General features: G+C 31.5%; 1 non-coding gene across 1 annotated transcript; it reads right to left on the bottom strand.

Annotated features, from left to right (window-relative positions):
* Nucleotides 1-13907: 13907 nt before the first annotated feature.
* Nucleotides 13908-13980, bottom strand: Trnam-cau. The gene has a single exon. It is a non-coding gene; the product is annotated as a tRNA-Met (tRNA).
* Between the last annotated feature and the right edge of the window lie 1947 nt (nt 13981-15927).

The raw sequence follows: 15927 nt of genomic DNA, 5'->3' as shown, positions 1-15927 counted from the left end.
GTCGTGCTTTTTAGAGTCTCTCTCTAGAGACTCTAAAAAGCACGACATTTTTAAAGATACAGTAACCTTACATATCCAAGCGAAGGCGCGGGCGGATACCTACTCTAAAATACTTAAAGTAAATAACATTTGGTATCATTTAATCTCAACTGACAACCGATTGTTATCATCATAATGTAATTATACTTAACAGTGAGTAAATTGCATTAATTTGATTATGGTCGATTTGATTGACGTATTGGTTGGATGTGCGAGGTTTTAGATAATTTGCGTTGATTACCGACTTGTCTAGTTTATATTAAAATAGTTTGGAAAATCCAAAAGTGCACGCCTCATAATCTCATCCTTTACAATAAAATTGATTATTTATAAAGAGTACACTATAAATATAAAAAAGAAATAAAATAAAACAGTTGGAAAAGTAAAGAAAGCGGTACCGTAATAATTGAGCTATTTTTCTTGTGGCCCCACCTAGATGTGAAACTGCGCAGGTTTAAGGGACTGACTACCAACTTATTTTTTTAAACCTTGGCTTATAGTATAAAGAATCGAGTTTATAATGGTGAATTTTGAGTACACTATAAATATAAAAAAAAAATAAAATAAAATAAAGAATATACATATATAGATATACTAAAATTATGGAGAACAGTCGATATTTTTATTTGTTTATTTAATAACAATTAAACCACATCGAATCAGACCCTGAAAAATGAAAGGGTTCTATTCCTGAGCATACTCAAGCGTAAGAGAAAAAAAAAGACTCGATTAGTAAAGTATTTCGGTCGCTATCGTGTTAACAAGAAAATCCTCCGCACATACAGACACACGGACGTCCAAGACAGAACTTTTTTAAACTGTTTTTTAACTAGTTTAAATAACAAAAATGACGTCAAAAATAGTGTTTTTTCTTAATATGTGTGTGTATGTATTATCTTACAAGTGCAATGTATGATACATAAAGACATTTTAAGTTTGAAAAATCAGATGTTTTGCGCGAAGTGACAGTAGTACCCACCTCAACGCTTCGCTTATGAGGCGTGCAATAGACTTTGCATGTAACGCCCATGCAATTTGCGTATAATCTATACTAATCTATACTTAATATTATAAAGCTGAAGAGTTTGTTTGTTTGAACGCGCTAATCTCCGGTCCGATTTGAAAAATTCTTTCAGTGTTAGATAGCCCATTAATCGAGGAAGGCATATAGGCTATCTCATCACGCTAAGACCAACATGAGCGGAGGCATCCGGGCGAAACCGCGAAGCGCAGCTAGTTTATTGTAACTCCTATATAATACATTTTTCTAGTCTATTACTACGTTATTATTAAATTGTTACTACGTACGTTACGCTAAATCACGAAAAACGTAAAGTTATTTTCGTAATTAGTGAGTTTTCAGGTCAATAATGTTTAATCAAATCACAAATGTTATTTACACGCAATAGATAAATGTTATCATAGTTACTGTAAATATGCTATCATTATGACATCAATCTTGGTATAGTGTGACGTGCGTAGATAGACCGGCTACTCACGTACTTGCAGCAGGGGCAATATATTGGAATTGGACCCTTAATTGGCTCCCTAATTGTAATGTGTATAGGCAAGCAGGGGCAATTTAGAGAACAACTGAACTTGCTCCAACTGCCGTGCAACCGAGATTGTACAATTTTGCCCTAGCGGCAGTATGTGAGAAGCCGGCATTATAACTGAAATAAATGGTATATATGTTTTACAGTTAGGATTGGGAGGGCAGGATTATGCCAGAATAACCAAATCGTACTAATATACTATTAAATGCGGTTTGGTATAAAACTATTCAAGCGAAAAAGAGGTCAGGGATTACTCTAATAGGGAAAAATAGTAGAGTTTTTTCATTGGGGCTTTACCGCGGTTTTTATATGACTGTTTCTTCTAAAGTACTATTCATACGATTATATATCATATACTTGTAATTGAAGCATTGGGTGCAACAAGGGCGTATGTTGTAAAATAGAGTTTCGAGAAAAATGATAATGAAAGTTGTAATGCCTAACATTATTTTAATACTTATAATTTGACTTACATTTACTGTATAATTTCTTAGACCCATGATTTAGCAAAAAGATGAAGGTATTATGATTATTTTGAAAAAATCAGAAATATCATAAAATCAATTTTTTTTAACTTGTGTTATCCGCCCTTGTTGCACCCAACTGGTAAAACAGATAGGACGTTAATTTTGCTATTGATTTTGCGATGAAAATAAAATAAGAAATGTAAGTTAATGTGTATTTATTACAACCACCGTTCAAATATTCAACTTAATCATTTTTTCTGACTTTCGTGGTTTTAATCAGATTCATCAAAATGGACCTTGGACTATTCTTAACCGTTTTTCCGAGATTTTTAGTAGCGACAGTAATTTACTTTCTGCAAATGTTTATCTTTAATCCGTCTACTGTTAAAAAGTATTTCCATTGAAAGTTTCAACTTATCAGGCCCAACATTTTCTCTCAACTTTAACACTTTTTCTAAACACGACATTATGAGGGTATCTTGCTGCGCATTGTCACCTATGTTTCAAAAGTTACAAAAAAATCTTCTCTGTGCATTTTTTTGGAACAACACGTGGTAATATGTTTACAAACTTTTCTAGGTATCTTCCTTCCTTGAGCTGATGTATATTCTTTACCAAAACTTCTCTAACTTTCGGCACGTTTTTTTCACATGTTTTCATTCTTCACCTTCTTTCTTCCCCTTTTTTGAGGGGCTCATGTTCGCTCTGGTCAGCATCTGATCTTAAGTCACTTGAATCACTCGTTTCAATCATTTTTTACACAATAAGTTTTTACAAACTTCAGACAGGTCGTAAAGTGTTCGAATTTAAACGCACTTTTGATATCTATGCAACAAGGGCGTAGTGCCACCTTTGACATTATTAATTCTCACGCCATCAAAAAGCGGCTGATCTAAACAAGTTTTCGGGATACGAAACTAGATGGCTCTGTGCATGTTTTGATGTAATAACATCAAAACGGACTTTGGGTACCGAACGCCCTTGTTGCTCCCAATGCTTCAATTATATTCTCAAAAATACATTGAACAATTTCCATATCAAATTTTTCTCAAAGTTCGATGGCAAATTGATAGCTACGGAACATTTCGAATAGTGAATTCCGTATCTATACTTAATATTATAAAGCTGAAGAGTTTGTTTGTTTGTTTGTTTGAACTACTGGTCTGATTTGAAATTTTCGGTGTTAGATAGCTCATTTATCGAGGAAGGCTATACTTAGGCTATATATCATCACGCTACGACCAACAGGAAAGGAGCCACGGGGGTGAAACCGCGCGGAGCAGCTAGTAAAATATAAAGACGTCTCTTCGTAAAGATAGAGGCATTGGAAAGCTTACGGTCATAATAATTCAAGCTGGGGCCGCATATTATATGGCTGATGACTGCGATCATAATATGAATTTGCCAGTCAGTTCAATTCACGGCGTAAACTGTCTGGTAATAAGAAGTCATAATGATAATACGACCCTGCTCAACATTGTATGCGGACAAGAGGAAGAAGATATTGTGCTATTAAAAACATACATAAATTATTAACAAACATTATAATAGTAGGTTCAACAATCAATTTAGATTACAATTTCCTAATAATAATCATATGCAAAGATGGTATTTTTGCATATTTTCAACGAATATAGACTATTTTACATTTTAATATTATGTAGTTGTAGGCATAACGGTTTCGTTATAAATACAAATAGGAAGTATGAATAATTAAACCATTAAAATATTTAAATCACTTAACGTTATATTGAGGAGGTAATAAATACTGAACATTGATTTATAAGTATGTGAAGCAATTAAAAATCGTACCAATTTATGGTAAATATGGTAAAATTATTGAATTATTGAAATTCAAACAAATAGTAAACATTACAAATAAACAAATATGGTAATAGATAAGGAAAAATATTACATAATTCTATGGGATAAAGGCTGCAAATTGAAATAGCTTAAATTGTTATTGTCATTCCGTGCGACATTGGCGAAGGTCGGTCACCTAGTAGCGGTAGCAAAAAAATCTGCTCTCATTTGTTTAAAATAAAATTACAACATTTACATACATTGTAATGTGCGAAATCTATGTTCTTATAACAAATTATTATCAGATCGATAAATTTGACTAAATCAATATTTAAGTACTGACTTGTGAAAATCGAATACGAACAGATCAAAAAATTAATTAATTGATTTATTAATTGATCTAATAATATTATGCAGTATAATTTTATGATTTGAACATTTAACTTGCAACGTGCTAAATTGTTAGCCAGCTAGAAAAATATTGTATGTACTTATACAAAAACATTGAGCATTTAACTACAATATAGTGTTAGATAGTTTATGTACTTACACGAAAACATTGAGCATTCAAGTGAAATTTATAAGCGTCCAAAAATATAATTTTATTAATCTAATAGATATCTAGTAACATAATGCTGTCTCATGTCCCAAAACCGTAACACATTACAGGCAACTTTTGCTATAAAATTATGAACGTACTACTAACAAATTTGTTTGCTGACGCTACTCTTATCTTTCACCGGAGTTTCCGCACAATTTATGTGAGGCCGACGCAGAGGAAATGTTTTGTGACAATGTGTTCGTTTAAGTGTGTTTGTGTGTATGTTACCTACTTATTGATGCCCTTCGCAATATATGCAATTTGTAGTTAAAGTACTGTTTTAACCGCTTTTCCAGGAGGCCAATTGGGTGAATGTATTTTGTACGTTTAAGCGATTAGTGGTTTTTAAATCATTGTAATGTATAGTATTACGCGAGTTGTCTGGCAATTATTATGAATCTGATACTTCCGATTTTATAAGTACTTAGATACATAAGTAATGGTTCATATTCGATGTAAGATTAGACGTATCAAACTAAAAAAGTGAATGTCATCGTTATTATTATCAAATTTACGTGAGAGTAGATATGATACGCGATACGCCTGTTTGTTCTGGCTAATCTTCGATTGACTGTACCTACTGATTTTAACCAGACATTACTGACAGATAGTTTATACTATAACGAGAAAGTGGGGCTACTTTATACATCATAATTCATTTAATGTGGACGAAGTCGCAAGCGATATCTAGTGACAATTAAATCCGAATTAGTTCATACACAATTCACAAAGAATGGTTTAGTTTGATTTTTAAACGATAATTATTTTAATAACCAGCCTTACGAAACAAGTTACGTAAGATGTAAATATAACACTAAAAACACGAGATGATCGCAATATAAAATCATATCGCACAAGATCTTACGATGTATGCAGGAAGTAGGAAACTTTCAAACAAAGAAATTGCATAAGTACCAACATTCTTATTTGTATTGCAATCCACTGCATGCCTTTCTACGGAACTGGGTAAAAATTTCAAAAGTACGCTCTATAATTTCTCGTTTTGTTTAGTATAGATGAAGCGGCTCTACAACTCTATATTTTAATGTAGAGGTATTAAACTCTACCACAGAATAATAACTAGTAACTTTCGTTCTCTACCTACTTAACGATAAATGCAAGTCTCTATCTTACAGGGCAAAGCGTTGTTTTTCACTTGAATAATAATATTAATTTCAGGCCATGTGCCATTAATAGGACATACAATGTTTTATTTTTATAGATTATTCATAATTTATATGCATGTTAAATTAACTGAATAAGTAAATAGTGCTCTATATTAGTAACTGACAGTACTTGTATAATAATAAAACAACATTGTGTTTTATTAAAAGACACAGACATAATTTAATTTTAGAAAATAAAAATAAAATATTACAACGGTAGGAACAGAATACGATCTTATTTTAGATTTCAAGAGGTTTAATTTTTTTATCTAATAAATGTAGTTTGATAATTATTGCCAATATCCCGAGGCAAAACATCACATAATATAATTAAGAAACTTAATTAATTGAAAATGAAATCTTTCAATTTATTTAGAGCTATTTTTAGACGAAATGACCCGATGAACTACAGTCTGAAGCACTTTTTTCTAGTCTTTATTTTATCCTAGATGAAATAAGAAGTGAGTACACAATATGCTGCATAAAATACATATTGTCAATGTTTATATATATTGTCTTCCCATGTTTAAATGGCATACAAGTATCGGTAAAATCGTCATATTCATAATATGTTTGTTTATATTATAAAGAAATTGTTATATCCTACTGATGTCTTCCGCAAATTATATTGTATAGTTCCTTGTTCAAGAAATATAACATACATATTGTAAGTACACTTATATGTCATTTCTAAAGGTGCATTTACATTAAACGAGCGAATGCTCATTCTAACCCCACTATGTCAAATTATTTTAGTGTAAACAAGCGTAGAGCATTCTTTCGTTGTTCTTACACCCGTATTCACAAACAGTACTTCCCTAAGTAAAGCATCAACACTGTGCCAAGGGTAACACTTCTCAGTGCGTTCCATTCATCGAGCCTTTCTATTCATAGACAAAACTTAAGTAATGCTTGGCAAAGCAAACGCACTGCGTAAAATGGCGACATGTGATTGGTCCATTTGTATTGCTAAGTTCATGGTAGAGTTTGACAGGAGTAAATGACAATGACAATCAATTCGAACCGTTTGTTTAGAAACATTGTTCATTTGATTTGTCGTGGTAATTTTCATATAATAAGCTTACACTTAAAATGTCGCAGCACCACGTGACTGGAAATAAAAAAAATAACGTTACGGACGCAATGTGGTCAGAGAAATTTTGTTTTACTATCTTCACAAATTACCTAAGTTTAAACATTGTAATGTTATTACTTTGCTATTATGTATGTAATTTTAACTTGGTTTGATATGGCATATTGACTGACAAACTAAGGAAAACTTAAAAGAAAATTTTGAGTGACGTATAAAACAATATGAGTACATAATTGTATTCCAGTTCTAAGAAAATACCATTCACCACGTCGGAAAGGGAACTAATCGTGGCTCTAGTACGAGACCGACCCATTATTGAAGACAAGCGAACTAATTCAAAAAATATTGAATTAAAAAAGCAAGCTTGGGAGCAAACTTGACTGTTGCCTTCAACTCACAGCCATATATATATAAACAACATCTTTCGAAAATCTATAACGTTTTCTAAACTCTTCCGAACTATAGTAATCAAATAAGGATCTTGAAAGTCCCGTACCACTTTTCTTGTTATTATTGTCCTTTGTTCAAATATCCTATCGTTAATATAATTACGAATTCTTCTTCACTGCTATAATCCATTTTGACTTTTGAGGTTGAAAGTAACAACAAATTAAGACGACAAAAAAATATAACTTCACACGTTTTGTACACGTGGCCTGTTTTTGGTCTACTATGCGTTGTCTAAAGTAGCTAACGAAGTTGCTTAGCTGTGCGTTCATTTTAACGAGCGCATAGTGCGCTTCACCACTTAAGTATTGTTTGTGAAATGATTTTGCTACCCCTATGCGTCCATGCCTACTATGAGACCTCACAGTAACGTTTGTGAATACGGGTGGTGTGAAAAGATTCTATGCAATGTTCTATAACAACACTGAATACGAGTTTTCGTTTACTTACACTAAAAGATCACGTAAGAATACTCTATAGTTCTAGCTCTATGTTCGTTTGATGTAAATGCACCATACATGTATCCTACTTGTGCGTTTGTCGTTTTCCATAATGCATTTCCTTGGTTCAGAAATAAATAGTATTTATAGGATTCCTAGGTCATGTAAGGACCTTGTTGCCTACAAATGTATTCTGATAAGTGTAGGGTTTGTTTTGTTATTGTTTATGTACCTATTGCCATTATTATGTTTTCCTTTTTGAAGCAAGACCGGGTTAAATAAATTTGATGTTTTTAAGCAATTATCGCCCTGCCAATGAGCCCCAACTAGTAGAGAAAATACCTATATTGTAAGAAATTAAAAAATTACACTGTTTTTTATACAGAGTTTAAATAGAAAATGTACACTATTTTTTGTATAGTTTATAGTAGCCAGTAGGATCAGTTGAATTAAAGTTTCTCTAAGCTCCACGGATTTAGAGAAAGTATAGTACTGTATATAAGAAATTAAATAATTACACTATTTTTTATACAGAGTTTAAATAGAAATGTAAACTATTTTGTCTAGACTTTATAGGAATTAGCTGCATTAAAATTGCTCTAATCAACATGATTGTATTTCGAATCTCGATTGTGTCGAAATAGAACCCAATTAAAATACCTCCGATGAAGGCAATCTGGGCTTTCAGTTCCCAAAAATTCGTCATTTGACATTTAATTCTTAACATGGGTAAAAGAAAAATACCTATAAAAATATGTTAATTGTTACGTAACTCGCCCTTACTTCAAGATAAGGTTAATAATTTAATAATTTTAGTCATTTTAACCACTAGCGAGGTTAAGAAACCACAATGTGTGCAAATTTCGCTGAGTTACTGGTTTTTCCAAACTTGATATTTTTAGGGTTCCATAGAAAAATATTTCAACATTTTACAAACACACGTATAAAGGTTAAACTTATCTTATACATTTCAAAACCACAGGGAAGCTTACTTATAAAATACAATACAATAGGTACCTCTTATTTATCGTGATAAATGAGGGGCCTTATCGCTTATTATCGATCTCTGTCAGGCAAATTTTCTTCCAACCTTAACAGTGCAATCATCTCATCAATTTATTTATATTCTTCGTTCACATAAATGTTGATTTTTCTATAATTGAATTATAAATATAATAGGTAAGGTATATTTGTTACTTTCTTAGGAACAAGAATCGCTATGACAATTTATTCATTTCGTATTCGTAATGTGATTTCATTTAGATGCCTAAGGGGCTCATCAATTAAAATTACTTTAAATTTAACACTCATTACTAATTAGTAATTTCAGTCTTCCGTGATCAATATAAATTGACTTTTTAAATTGTATGGGAGTTAAATATTCATTTCAACAGAACGAGATAAAACTTTTGCGGCATGCTCTTCGCTATTTTTCTTGAGGATAAGGATAATACATTAGATTCATTTGATAACGTTTCTTAGTTGTGTTGTTGCGTGTCTTCTAAGGTTGTGTGTCGAAATCGCGATTTATTGTTTATTTCTTGGAATTCAGGATATTTCAAGGAGTGATAGAAATGTTTGTTTTGATTACAAAATAGGTCAATATAGGAAGTAGTTACAATTTTTTTTTAAATAATTTCAATTCACAATAGTTTGACGGTGTTTTAGTATGAAAAATATCTCAAATATTGATAGTCTAAGAAGAATAATATAATCGAACGTGGTTCTGATGCGTTTCATAAATAACTGTAGGTTTTATTTAAAGATCTAGCTTACCGCCCGCGGCTTCGCCCGCTTTGTCTAAAACCTAATAAATTATATACTAAAACCTTCCTCTTGAATCACTCTATCTATTAAAAAAAACCGCATCAAAATCCGTTGCGTAGTTTTAAAGATTTAAGCATACAAAGGGACATAGGGAAACAGAGAAAGCGACTGTGTTTTATACTATGTAGTGATGTTTAAATATATGAATATGAAACAGTATAAAATAATTACATTATATGAATATTTTAAATAATCCGGCATTACAGAGTTAATAAAATAGGAAAGCTAAAGAATATAATAATTAATTTCACTCTAATATTTGCAACGAAAGCGCTTTTGACGTCAGCCTAAAACTTTCAGGACGATTAATATTTTATCCACAGATTTTATCCTTTCGTTTAATAATCGTTACTCAATTATTTTGACAGCTGCATTTTTTTAACCCACAACAGATTATCTAAAACGCTAATAGCTTTACTAAATTGCCAACGCTAAATATTATTAAAACGTCCACATTAATCATATTTCGAATCAATCATTTTGCGGCGAGTCCTTGTAAAAAAAACTTTCATTATTCGTAGTTCAAGTTTAAATTATTGGATTTAAATGCATTCTTCGAATAGGAAAGGCGATGTATTGAAGGAATGCTTGAGAAAATATATTATTGACATATTACCTAGGGATGGATGTTTGTTACTCTTTCACGCAAACACTACTTAACCGATTACAATGAAATGTGGTATTTGGGTAGTTGAAGACCCGGAATAGGACATAGGCTACTTTTTATCCCGGAAACGGCAGGAACGGGCACTATGTGGCTTTTTCTTTGAAAACGCGGGCGAAGCCCTATAAGTAATGTAGTACACAGTACTAGTACCTATAAAGTAGTGGTGGATAATTTTTATTTTTCAATAAACCACTTTAACCTAGTTTTATTTTTAACTTTTTATTAACAGCGGGACTGCTTTTAAATTAGCATAAATTATATTTTATATACAATTTATTACACAATATAAATCAAGATCATTGTACTTTAACTAATTATCATAAACCCACAATATATCAGTCGTAAAAATTTCGGCGCGTTTCATATAATTATGTGGTGAAAAATTATTTTTTTATGTTTCATTTTATTTACGTTTTCTGCTGACCTTACATTCTGCGTACTTTAGTTGTTTTTGCGAATTGGTTGCAGGTTGGAGACTCAGCATTTGTTTTTTTTTACTAAGGTTAAAAAAGAAATTAATATGTGTTTGTATCTACATACATATTATTTCAAAAACAAAACCTTTCGAAGGCTACTTGTTTTGAGTAGGTAGGTACTATTGAAATATGTGAGGGTATATATTGTATAATATTTTTTATTCTGTTTACCATTTAGATAAGGGTTCTTGAGTCAGTAGTTCGATTAAGAAGATTCTTACAAAAGACTTAAGAAAACCACATTTATTTAGTTACCTTTAAAGCCAAAGGAGCAGCAAAATCGAAAGAACTTTTCGGGCCGTTTCGATATTATTTAATCGTTCCTAGTTGCCTTGCATTATTTATATCTTAAACCTTGTCAAATACTGCGTATTTCTTATTTATTTATAGTAAAATGAAAAGTACATAATAATTAACGATAAGATATTTATGACATCATGTTCAAAAACAATTGTACGCATTACCGCGAATGTATGATCGAAACCATTTAATTGTAGGTGAACAACTTGTATTATAACATCTGTACTGCACTTGTATGGTGTTACAAGTTATAAGCTAAAGCGGTTTATTTTGTTTTGTTTCATAGAGTCGGAAAATAGGAAAAAATTAAATTTATAGACGCGCCGTGTAGGTATTACTCTTCAAGATATGTCTACTTAAATAATAATTTGTTAAAATGTAGAATTAAGACTGTAAATAAAATGTTTTATTGTAAAAAATAGAAAATAATTACAAACATTATTTTGATAATTAATGAATGTATTTTTTAATAGCCTTGAAGTCTTGGTACCATTTAATTCTTAGGATTCATCCTAACCGATTAATCCTTTTGATCCGTTGTTTAAACAGTCCTGAGATAAATTAATATTATCCGTAATACGAGTAGATAACTAGGTATTTTATGAAAACGCTTTCACACCGTCACATGCACCACAAAGTGTAAGTACATGCTCGTATGTGATGTTGATCTTGGCCTTATTATATTTTGGCATTGAAAGTATCGCGAATGGATAGCATGAGTGACATGTCAGGTCTTAGGGTTCCGCTGGAAAATGAATTCTGAGGTCAGTGTGATAGTGATATATGGTAATTATCTTAGAATATAAATGTGCTTAAAGATAATAATTAGTATACGTTTAAAGATAATTTTACGATTAAGAGGGCCTGATTTAAGATTGGTTTCATGTTTATAGGATACTCCTTGAATGTTTTGTTATATTGGTAAATACGATTTCATTAGATGCGTGTTTAACGCCTGGTGGTAGATACAGATAAGCACATAGTAATTTTCTATAATGGTCAAATTACATCGTATTTCAAACGGGACTAAAAAAAGTACTGTTTTTTTATTGATAAATAAATCACACCTATAAATACGCCAAGTGAATTTTACTAATTTCGTCTGGGAGAAAACAATATAGTTTTATTAATCGTTATTATGTTATTAAGTTTTTGCGTGGTTGAGGAAATTGCAGATAAAATGATCCATAGACGATGTTGACTGCTCTTTTTATTAAAAATAAATAAACAATAATTATTATTACGTAAGTAATAAACCAGACTGATAATAATTTATTTAAGTGAAAATCCGTAGAGCGGCTTGGCAGTCCAAGTCTACAGTCTACAGCTGTGAGTGTAGAGCCATCAGCCAATGAAATGTTCATACATACATACACTCGAAAGACAACGACTTGTAAATTCATAGGTAGGTGATAAGTTAATTAATAATAATTCTAAACAGTACGGATGGAAATTTTAACTTGTTTGTGTCTAATACGATTAAGATTTTTTTAAAGATATTATAATAGGTATGTATTTACGTATTCCATTCTTGATATTTGGTTTATGATTAGAAGAAATTTGATCAGAAATCTGCAAGTGTTGGGTGTAAAAAGACACCCACATACATACACGTCAACCTACCTAAGTGAACATACACTGCTTTTTTAAACTATTTTTAGCTGGTATTCATTTTTGTTTATTTATAAAATTATTACTAAAAATTGATCGATCGCAAAAAAAATCTATATTAACCGAGCAAAATAAATATATACAATCGATACACATTAGTCACATTACTCGCAAATACATAATATAAAAACAATTAATAATTCAGTACATGGCCTTATTTACCTCGTGTGTGACCTACATCATACGGAAGAACCTTGTTGCTGAGGAAACAGAAGGGTGCGAAAGGATAATGCTACTAATTATCATTTGACAGATGTTTGTCGGAATCGCCTTATGCGATATGTGTTATAGGAATAGACTGCATTATACTTATCTATACGAATATTATAAGGCTGAAGAGTTTGTTTGTTTGAACTCGCTAATCTCAGGAACTACTGGTCCGATTTGAAAAATTCTTTCTGTGTTAAATAGCCCATTTATCGAGGAAGGTTATAGGCTATAATTAATATTATCATCACGCTAAGACCAATAGGAGCGGAGCAATGCGGGTAAAGTCGCAGGACACCGCTAGTAGTTTATATCCTATATGATTGTGGTAAGGTTACTTGGTTATGTTGTTTCTATTTATTAGTATTTTATCTAAATATTTTTTTATCAACTAAGTATTTGGTTTTGTCTTCGTCCGACTTAAAAAAGGAGGATATTGCCAATTCTACTGTATTTTATGGATTTGTTACCTCACAAATTTCGATTGAGTTTCGGTGAAATCATTTTGATAGGTTTCGGTTATTTGAAAGCTGCAGCATTTTTTGTTAAAAAAATTATTTATGTGCCAAAAATTATTCTTAAATTAATATTAATGTTTATTTCCGTTGTTATGGTAAATAGTAAACTTGCATACATTACCTAATTAAGTAAAAATGCCTTGAAGCAGACTTTTTTGGATTTTCAGGAACTTTTTTCTGTATTTATCGTTTTTGAATGTATGTATGGATAGTGGTTGCACTTGAATGTGTTTTTTATAGCCGTTAATGTGTTATTTTTAAATAAAACATGTATGTACATTGTACATTATATCTCTGACTTTATTGATAGAATTTTTACTCAACGCCATCTAGTTCTAAATCATGTAAATAAATTAATATTCAGGATTTTATGCGCACGCGCATTCGGTTGTATATTGAAATAATTTTTGTATGTCCAAATTATTTCAGTACAGTAATTGTTTAGTTTAAAGGACAATACATATTATATTTTTGACATGATCCTAAAAATATGAAAATTATAAAAACCAAAAAAATTATATTACAGATATTGAAAAATAATATAAAATTATTCAATATATTTTAACCACAAGAACATAACAATTTTTAATTAAATTTTAAGAAATGTGTAAAAGAAAAACAAAAAGATATGCCCCGGGTGAGGATCGAACTCACGACCTTAAGATTATGAGACTTACGCGCTGCCTACTGCGCCACCGAGGCTGTTGACGTGGCAAGTATATTTTAAGATCATATTCGACTTCTTCAAGATAACAGGTCTACGTATATCGTGAAAACATGCATGCGTATGAACATTTTTGATAAGATAATATTGTGAATTATTTTTTTCACATATAAACGACTAGCTTTCCAGCCGCGTCATCGCCCGCACAGTCAAAGAAAAATCCGCATAGTTCCTGTTCCCGTGGGATTTCCGGGATAAAACCTATCCTATGTCCTTTCTCGGGTATCAAAATATCTCTATACCAAATTTCATGCAAATTGGTTCATGAGTAACAGACATTGATTTTGTACGCGGGTCTGTCTGCAGGTGATACCGTGAAGCGTGAGGCACTGCTGGTATGTGATAATCGGAAACTTTTTAGATTTTAAATAAAGCTGTAGTTGAGTAGGTAAAAATAAGTAGGTACCTAGTTACGCTCTACGCTGTGAATAAACTTGAGCTAACAAATAAACTTTTATTTAATTTGAGTCAAAGTTATTCAAAATGCCATCAAAAAGGAAAGACCGATCGAAATATCATCTCATATTATAGAGATATGGTATATCAAATTTCATTTCAAAATATAGCTTACTCAAGCAAAACCGGGGTGTGTCGCAAGTATTGAGTATAGGTACCTCATTACCTAAGTAAGGAAACATACATCTTAGATCCAAACAAGTAACATTCATACTTTAACAGGTTCATCGTTCCTAATTAGGTTTAACTTAACCTTTCAGTTTTTATCAATCTATCTCTCTATATATATAAAATTCTCGTGTCACAGTAAGTTATGGTACCTAACTGAGGCAGAACATCGTCTGCCGGAAACTTTCTTGCCGGTTCGTCTCCATAGAAACTACTTTCCGAATCTGTGGTAAATGTAAAATATGTTACCTATAAACGATTCAAAAGTGCTTCTAGAAGAAGTCTAATTGAATAATTAAATGTTTGAGTCTGAGCTTGAGTTTGAAGTACCTATAAACCCTGTAACATTCATACTTTAGGTAACAGGTATGGTTCATCCGTCATCGTTCCTAATTGAGTTTAACTCATACTTTCAGCTTTACGGTATTAGATAAAGATATAATATTAATCATAACCACAAACAATAGTTACTCAACAACTAAAACCTTACATCACAAATGTCAGCAGAAGCCGTATGACGTAACCTACTTATTCGGTGGCCAGAATGTATCCAATTGTAATATTGTATACCCACACAGTGATGGGTGTAATCCTATTGACAAGCTAGTTTTAGGGCGTAATCTCTGCTATGAAATGTTTCTATAAACCTAATTGTCTTTGAAAATTTTAAGATATTCTAAACTTGCTGACGCGGACGTCCTGACTTCGCGAAAACTGCGTGAAGTTTAAAAATTAAGGCGAATTTTTAACCGACTTCAAAAAAGTCGATCAATCAAAAGGTTATCAATTCGGCCGGTATGTTTTTTTTATTTATTTATTTTTTTTATGTATGTACACCGAGTACTCCGAGGTTTCTGAACCGATTTACGTGATTCTTTTTTTGTTCGATGTGTCGAATTGGTCCCATAAAAATTTTATTCGGATAGGCCCAGTAGTTTTTATTTTATGGGCATTTTTGCAAGTGCAAGTTTGAAGTCGGTTGTTTTTAACGCAGTTATCACTTGTTTATTCATTTTTTTTTGTTTAAGTAACTATATCCTTTCCCTAAAAATACATAACAAGAAAGAAATTATAGAAATAGAGATGATTTGTTCTTTTTCACATTCACGTCGCAACGGAGCTACTCATAACATACCTAAAATACGTTGTGATTTTATTGTCTGCAGACAGTTTGGAGACTAGAGTAATAAATGCTAATTTCAATATCTAATTAATTTATTTAATAAATTCTTACGTTTAAAAATTAAAGACTTTTTAACGGATTTTAAACGCGATTTATTCATTATATTATTTTCCCGACG

Source organism: Colias croceus, chromosome 25 (genome assembly GCF_905220415.1).
Source record: "Colias croceus chromosome 25, ilColCroc2.1".
Classification (NCBI taxonomy): Eukaryota; Metazoa; Arthropoda; class Insecta; order Lepidoptera; family Pieridae; genus Colias; species Colias croceus.
The sequence above is the reverse complement of the archived record's forward strand: the minus strand, read 5'-3'. Positions and strand labels throughout refer to the sequence as shown.